Source organism: Oryzias melastigma, linkage group LG12, assembly GCF_002922805.2.
Source record: "Oryzias melastigma strain HK-1 linkage group LG12, ASM292280v2, whole genome shotgun sequence".
Classification (NCBI taxonomy): domain Eukaryota; kingdom Metazoa; phylum Chordata; class Actinopteri; order Beloniformes; family Adrianichthyidae; genus Oryzias; species Oryzias melastigma.
Genome location: NC_050523.1, coordinates 18,984,648 through 18,993,748, shown reverse-complemented (window position 1 = coordinate 18,993,748; position 9,101 = coordinate 18,984,648). Strand labels below are relative to the sequence as shown.

At 37.5% G+C, this 9,101-nt stretch overlaps 1 protein-coding gene across 1 annotated transcript in view; it reads left to right on the top strand.

Moving 5' to 3' along the window:
* Positions 1-9,101, top strand: part of lpar1 (lysophosphatidic acid receptor 1) — a 59,721-nt gene that overhangs the window by 26,956 nt on the left and 23,664 nt on the right. The gene's annotated exons all lie outside the window — the stretch shown is intronic.

Sequence of the window (9,101 nt, the reverse complement as noted above, 5' to 3'; positions counted from 1 at the left end):
AAAAAAAAAAAAAAAAAAAACGGAAAGAGTGCATTGTACTCTGAGTTTTTGTGGTTGTTCTACTTTATTTCTGGGTCTTCTCAAGCTCTGATCACAGAACAAGTTAGTGATGAATCTGAATCAACTCACTGCTTTGAAGTTTTGGTCAAATCAGAGGCCAATCTGCCCCTCTGTGTGTAATCTAGCAACAAGAGAGTGCTAGATTTCCTTCCCTCAGAGGAATAAGGGATGATTATTTCCGATTACTTCCAAGAACTTTGGCGGTTTGTGTGACTAAATGCTGCTGGACCTCAACAGTGAACTGTAGGATCACTTTTTGGCTTTTCAGCAGTACTCCTGATGTAATTCCCATGAGTCAGTCCAAGTGAGGTGTAAGATTCTCTTTTAGAATACGGGTGAGTTGTAATGGTGTCATGCAGTAATGAGACATTAATCAAGAGTCGCAGATGAGTCAACACAGGGTCTTAATCCAACCCCTTGTTCGTTGATGCGTTTCAAGAGTTTGACATTATATGAGGGGTACATTTGAGGCCCACATCACTGAATTTTTTTTTTTTTTTTCCAGCGTGTGAAAATGAAGATTAGAGATATAGATGTGCGAGTGTTTGTGCGAGTTCTGCTGTAGCCCAGTTTCTCTGGGGAAGGATCGCAGAAACAATGGACAACATTGTGTGGAGAGTTGGCAAAGACGGGAGGTAGAGGAGGAGACAGGAGAGTTGGGCAGAGCGGGGGGAAAGAGGGATGACATAAGAAAGGCGAAAAAGGAGGGGCGCTTTCGAGGCCAAGGTGGGGAGGGAGAGATGGAAACACTAGAAGAGTTTGAGATTCAGGCTGAGAAAAATGTAGAGCAAAAATGGAGAAAAGTCTTTTAGTGTTTCTGTTGGTGCTTTTATTAATTACCTGTAGAAAAAAGTGCAAAGTTTTTAAATGTGTGCATACATTTTGATAATAATGTTTGGGTACATTTAACATTAGGAACATTTGAGAAGGGGATAGGCATGGTGGTGCAGTTAGCCTCAAAACAAGAGACCGCTGGTTCAAATCCCAGCTGAGACCTTTCCGTTTGAAGTTAGCATGTTCTCCTCATGCATTCATGGGTTTTCTTCCGTCATGTCCTCCCACAGCCCAAAAACATGTTTCCTGGGCTAATTGGGGTCTCTAAAACCTCGTTTTGGTTTAGCAAGGAGTGGTTCAGTACGCAGTTAATTCAGGTGAGAGTTTTGTTTTCACAGCACATGCGTGGTGTAGACCGCTAACGTGTTGTTGCGTCATTGCAGTGCGACAAATAGAAAAGCAACAACAATGAAGGTCATCCAGTAACTCGTCTTTTTCTTGCTTAACTTTTTTTACATCATGTACAACAGGAATTTAATGTTTAAAAAGAAGAAGAATGCCGCCATAAAGAGGAAAACAGAAATGCTAGATTAGCGCTATATGGGTGCTTTCTAATGTTGTAATCACTTTCTGTCAATCAATGGATGGCAACAGCAGCTCCTATTTCTTCTATGGACCTACAGCAGATTGAGGTCCTTAAGAAATACGGGTCGGAGCTGTTTAATGGGTCTAATTTTACAATGGAAACGCTCAAAATACCGGACCATACTGGACCGCTCAGTGTAAACTAGGCTAAAATTGCCCTTAATGTAATTAGTCTAAAAAAAAGATTCTGTTTCATTTTGAGCTACTTAGCCATGCTATTTATATATTATACTTTTACCTTTATTCTTGTCAATCTTATGTGATGAAGATATTGAAAATATAACAGCAATAAAAAAAAACATGATCCCACTTAGTTCTAGTAATGCTTCTTCTTTATAATATCTTGGAAAATTATATTGACAGTCATAATGTTTCAATAAAAAAAAAAAAAAAAAAACAGTGTAATAAGTATTTTCTATGGTCTAAATTTGCTTTTTTTATTTTTGATTTTGCTTCTCTTCTGTTTTCTGTTTATTTGTTTTACTACATGCCATGGTGTTTTGGAACATCTTATTTTTTTTTTTATTTGGATCCAAGATTTGGTCCCCCTCTCACTGATTCACTTTTAAAACATAAGGTTTGTTTTTATGATTAGGACATGTTGTACTATTTTGTTTAGTTTTAGGGCTTTTTTAAAATTACGGTCTTAATATAAAATTGATGATCAAAGCTTTTATTTTAAAGTTTATTACCAGTCCTCTATAAAAAAAAATCCCCCTCTTGTGGCTTATGGCATGTTTGCTAGAGCCACCTGTTACGCCTCTCAGTACATTGTGATGACACATCAAATAATTACCATTTTCACCATCTTTTTTTATGTTTTTATTGGTCTCGTCTTCAAAACTTACTCTGTAGTTTTAGGCGTTGTTCCAAACAACAAAGTAGAGTTAAGTCATTTTTCCAGCATGGAATGAAAAGAAAACAGTTTTTTCTTTTAACTTGTGAAAGACTAATGTCCTATCTACTGAGATGTAGAGCAAAGCCTGTTGGGATCATTGTTGGGTGCCTGCAGAAAAACAGTTGACCATTTAAAAAGTATTTACTTTTCATTTGCTCTAGTGTTTAAGCTCCTTATTGTTTCTATTTTAATGATTTGTTACCTATTAGGTGATAGACTTGATGTATTCTTAACTACTGTATAGATCCTTTCGTTTACATCATGCCATTGTGTTTTGGAACTTAAAATGTGACAGAAAATATGTGACATATTCTCTGTGTTTCATGTTAATGTTTGCAACTTTTTAACACTATAGCTGCTTAAAGAAAAAGGCTAAAAATGTTTTTGTGCTATTTTTGTGGTAATTTCAAGAGATGTAACAATCAATCGACTTTTGATTCTATTCTAAAACATGAAAGACTTGGTGTCAAACCGCATTTATTAATTTCTCCTTCGTGATCACTTTACAAACGGATGGCGCTTCCATGTTTTGAAAAAGACGCTACCAATTCCTCACTACCAAATCTGAGTTCCTAATTGGTTTGACTTTTGACACTTGTTTGTAGGTCGCGCAAAAAAAGGGCCTTAAAAACTTGCGCTGTAATGCATGACTGTGAGAGTTTTGAATCAGGAAACCTGAAACGTGAATATACCTACATGGTAGCTGGAATCAATGTTTCCGAGCTTGCTGTGGATGTGGAAATTTTGGCTAAAGATGTCGCGGGTGGATTTTAGGTTAAAGATCATTAAAATAGAACCAAAAGTGAATCTGAATTGTATCAGCAACCATCAATTATGATATGAATAAGATTGTTGTTAAAATGGATCGTTAGGAATCTTATTTTCCAACTAGAATAGTTGAACTATCTCGGTTCAATTCGTCAAGAATTTGTGAAAATTCTTCACTTGTTACCATTAACATTGACAGCTACACCTTGGGGTGCCACAACTTTTAAACAAACACTAACTAGGAAGAAGGAAGTAAAAAAAAAAGATTCCCAACTAATCCTGTGAGTTTTTCATCCACACCAGAGTTTACATGAGCTGGCCCAAACAAACGGACCATTGGAGGAAGCAAATTCTAGACCAAACATCTCTGCAGCAAATGCCCACAAAAATGGAATATGAGTGTCTAATTCAGCTGTCATGAATAAATGGATGTGATCCTGCCATCGCTGCTGGAGGAATGACATCACTTGCATGGATTCTAGGGTGGTCTGCTGTTTACTCTTTTCCCACAAAGACGGACGTCACTGACAGGCTTGAGGAGTCTACAAACAGCTGTCTGTTCTCTTTTTAAAATCCCTTTTTAACACTTTCCCGTAACCACAAACGCTTACACAAGAACTCTTCAGAAAAGGGGGCTTTATACAGTGAACACACGCACAGAAACACACAGTTGTAGGAGCAACGAAAGCTGAATTCCGCTCTGGCTGTCTCCCCCTGTCTTGCTCAATCTTTTCCTTTTACAAGTCCCCAGCTGTTGCGCACAAACACAGACACACAAACACAAGCACACAATGACAGGATCTCCCACTGCAGGCTCCAAGGGTCTGATGAAAGTGTTGGGAATGTGCACTGAGAGGTCACTGACACTTCCTCCACTTTCTAGTACTGACGACCCGCCTCAGGCATCTAATGCTCCGTTGACTGCTCCCCCCAGACGTTTAATGGCCATAAACCAGCCGTGACAAGCAGAATAGATGGGCTTTCATCCACTCTGGTAGTTGTCACAGAGGCTCCGTCACTGTGGATTTATGGCGTATTAGTGTTTGCTGCTGTAATTCAGCTGCTTCATGAGCTGCCTCTAATGGTCCAGTCACCACTTCATTTGGACATAAGTGCCAATTAAGGAAGCAAAAAAAACACTTAAACGGTTTCTTTTGTGAAGTTTGAGAAACAAAAGAGAAGGATAGCTGAATGAATGGTTAGGTCGAATCCTTCCCCCTACCCCGACATTTAGCCCTCCGAACGGACAGTTATGAAAAATAGTGTCTTTGAAATTTGGATGTGACCAAGGTTTACATGGACACAAGTAATCGGGATAAAAGATCATAATAAAAATACTTCATGTAAACACACCAATATGAATACTCTGACTCATTTGAAATTTCCTTGAGACTGAGATAGTTGATGTTTTGATTGAGAATAAAACTTTTTATGATTGTGGGTCATTACTGTGTTTGTTTTTATATCATGAATGGATGCTGTGGCGCCCCGGAGAACACTTCAGAGCGTGAACAGGACCGACCGGCTGCTCCGCACTAGCAAACTGTGCTAGGAAACAAGCTATGTAGCTTCGTGCCTGCTAGCAGGGGAGGGCTGTGGACCGCAGTCCAGCCGACCAAGGCTAAATGTTGTCGTTGGTCACACGTTTTGACCTAACCCTTTCTCCAGGTCCAAGAATAAAGCTTAGCATTAGCCGTACGTATTTAGAAATTTGTGTGAATAGTCGCTTAAAACATAATAATAATAATAAAAAACACTCAGAAGATCATCTCGCTTTGAGCTAGCTGCAGCCATGTTTGTTTACAGCAGACCCAGTTACTTCTTCTACGTTTCCAGTATGTTGATGCCCTTTCCAAAAATAAGTATACTTAAAGTTTATGTTCTTAAGTATTCTTAAGTATGGAGAAGTATATTTCCTGGAGTGTACCAAGTACACTTACAAAGTACACTGGTAGTTTACTAACAAGTATACCTCTTGAGGCTAAATTGGCCCACATTTAGTTTAAAAAAGCATACTTAAAATAACCTTTCTGGTATAATATTAGTTTAATGGCAATAAACTTGAAGTTTACTCTAAGTTTATGAAAGTACGCTGTAAAGGATATCTAATGTAGCTTTTAATGTTTGCTTTTAGTTTACAAGTAGTAAAATTCTACTGATTAGTGTATTTAAATACATTTTTAATATACTTGAAGTATCCCAATAATACAGCTAATCCAATTTTAATGCTGAGCAAGATATTGTTTATGGACATTAACAAATACAGGATAAATATATTTAGACTTGTAGTATTTTTCTAAGTATAATCCAAGTATACTTAACATGAACTTGTGAACGTGCAAATTTTAACTCTAATAAGTACCTAAAAGTAAACAAAAAATATTCTTTCTTAAGTTTTGTTTTAAAAAAGTATACGTAAAAACAAACTTGCGTATTTTTATTTTTGGTAAGGATGACCATGGCGGATGTAAACATTTGTTATAGTCAGGTAAAGCTTTTCAGAGCCATGTACAGTTTTATCCCATCTTTGATCAGATATGAGGTTTCCAACTTTTAAAATCAATAACTACTCTTAAGAACATAGTTTCATTTGCTATGTCTATATCACTAGTCGGTCCTTGAGTTGGGAAAACCGTAAATTGTCATGGTGGTCTGAAAAGTAGCTTGCATGGCAGCGCTGCCACCATCCGTGTGTAAACGTGTCTTAATGGGACTGCGACTATAAAGTGCTTTGGGTCTTAATGAAGGTAGAAAAGAGCTATATAAGTTTAATGTCCACTTTTCACCTGTCATTTATCATTAGGAGAAATGGCAACACCAAAGAAAAAACTTCCACATACAAAAGTCTATTTTATTGTTATAGCTTATATAGTATATATATTTTTTTCACATAAAGATGTTTGAATAAAATTAGACCTAGAACGACATGGCAAGATTTTTTCTCAATGCATTTGTGACATGTTATGGTGCAAAAATGCATCTTATCTGTTGCAGCTTCCTGTTACCGTGACTTAACTGAGCTAATGGAGTACAGTATTAATGTTTCTCTGACTTAAAGGATGTATTGCAGTTAAAAATAGTAATTTATGCTGCATTAGATTATGTTTCTCAGAGGTCGATTTCAGGAAGTTGACCATTAAAATCCTTTAAAAGGTTTGATTGATTGTTTGAAACTTCCTCTCTGTTCCTATTAGAGCTTTGCAGTGGTTGATATTCACTAAGTATCATTGTGTATTGGTAGCAATAAAAGTTACCAAGATGACCGTATTTTCTGCACTATATAGGGAATACTGGACTGTTAGGCGCACCGTCAATGAAGGTCACCTATGCCCAGGGCTGGCCCTGAATACACTAGGTCTCAAACTTGTTGGTAACGCTTAGAAAAAAAATAGTTTGACACCACTATATAGTAACAGTGTTAGTGAATTAGCAATAACTTAACTCCAAACCTTGTTTGCAACATGTAAAACAATACAGGTAAAACAAGCATTACTGTAACTATGCTAGCTACCAACCTTTTTAGTAACAAGTAAGAATAAATACTTAAAAAAACCATGCAGTTCAACATCACTACATGTTAACTGTGTTAGCATATTGGCAATACCTCTAACTCCCAACCTTGTTTGCAGCCATTGATAAAACAGACTAATGGTGCCAAAACAAAGCATTACTGTGACGATGCTAAGTTCTAACTTTGTTGGTAACATAAACACAATCCGACAACACTACACGCTAGCCATGTTAGCATATTTACAATAAAACCCAACCTTATTTGGAACCCGTAAAAAAAAAAGTGCTTTATCATTAGTAAGCACAGAATTAATCCATAGATGAGGCGCTAAGGTGCACTGTTTAAAAAAAACAAAAAAAAACACATTTTTAAGATTGCCTCATGGTGCGGAAAATACAGCACACATAATGTTATTTATTTATCTTTAATCGATTGACATTTTTAATTTTTATTTAACAGTATGGAGCAGTAAAGCTAAAAGCTATAGACATATGTACAACTTTTCTGTTATTTCTTGTGCTTTACAACTTTTGTATCAATAATTTATCATTTATATTTTTGACAAGGGAAAATGTAATAATTATGCAAATATTCAAGACCTTTTTTGAACATAAATGGAAATCTTGAGATTTTTTTATTGGATACTAATAAACATGAAAGCTTGATTGTGGTGTGTGAAGCCTTTAGTTTTTTTTTTTTTTAAGGCAATAGAACTAAAGATTTTAAGAATCAAAAAAGGACTAGCATTTTATTCAATACATCTAATGCTCAAACCTTCATTTTTTATGTTCTCTACTTTCACCAGCTCCTTTCTGTTTCTGTCTGAGCCGCACTTAAATACAAACCCACTCCAGCCCCCAGGCCCTGTTTCCGGTCTGGGGTGTATGGGAGAGACTATCCAGCATCTGTTTATTACACTCACACACATGTTCCTGCAGACTTGTTTGTTCATGGGAGCGAGCTGCAGCTACAGGCGTCACGTTACTACCATTCCTACGTAGTTTTCATTGGATTCTGAGCGTAAACAACCGTAGCTTGGTGGGAAAAAAAAAAGAAAAGAAACATTTTCAGCTCTGTTGGAGGGTTACTGACACAGCATGGAGACACACTGAATGTCACAGATGCAAATTGTCAAAGATAACAGGCAAACATAAAACTTTAAACACGTTTCTCTCAGCTTGCTGTTATTTGAAGGAAAAAAGCATGAAAACTGTGTGTTTTTAACATGTTCTTGTGGTATTTTTCTGATGATGGAAGACATATACAGGCATAAAAAAGGAATCTTAATAATGCATTTCTAAGTATTTTTTTTTATTCAAATCGTTGTGAATCAGGAACAGACAAAGAAAGTTTATTTTTGACATAGAAAATACACTGGGCAGGCCACAAGCTCCTTGTTCCACTCCATTCCAATGCTTTCACTTGCAGACAAATAGATCCATGTCCATCTTTGTTTTCATGGTCTGAGCTGGCATCTGACTCAACACTTAAAAGCTGGATTACTCTAACATTGCTCAGCGTTTTGTAATGTTAAGTTCGGGCTGTAAGATAGTGGGAAAGAGCATCGACAGAGACGTATGGGGAGAAGGGGGACGGGGTCACTCCAATGGTCCCGCCCAGAAACTAACAACAGATTTTTTTGGTCCTTGACCGGGAAACTAGCGTGGCCGAGTCGACAGACACTCGTCAAATGTGCAAGTGTTAATATAGCGAGCCAGCATGGAGAAATGGCATCAGCTGACTCAGACTAATCCCAGATTATCATCCAGAGCAGGTGTTTATTGTGGATGAAACCAGTAAATTTTGGATGGAGATGTCCTCTCGCACTTATTTGATGAAGGAGGAAGCACACACTTCTTTAAGGCTCAGAGAGACAGAGCGACGGTAATCATGAAAAGTTTGCAGTCTGTTTTGGATAACAAAAACCTTTATGTTGAGCAATACTCCAATGTTCTTTATTAAATATTTAAAAAGCATTATCAGAAGTGTTTTTGATGGTTTTGGATCAGTAACGGACATTGTTCAGCTGGGGGGGCCCTGAGACAGAGACGGGGGTTATCCGGTCTCTGGTCCCTAACCCTTGCGAGAAAGGGGGGTATACTGTATTTTCATCTCTATAGTCTGCTTAGATACAAAAATATGATTGCATTTGTCAATAGTTCTATTTTATCGGAAAAATTGGTTATATTTTGAAAATTGACCAGATATGTGTGTCTTGGCGCAACGTCCTGCCAGGATTGACACCGATTGCTTGCGCAAAAATTGGACCAGACGTCGAAACGGTCGCTGCACATCGTGAGTCAGGCACAGAGCACCGCGCACGTCGTGTGTGGTGTGAACTACACCATAGGTTAACAAGGGCATCTGTTCCGTGCTGCTTCCGCGTCCGGTGTGAACCAGAAGTGATAATTTACTCACAGTTTCTTTTTTTATATATATATTTTT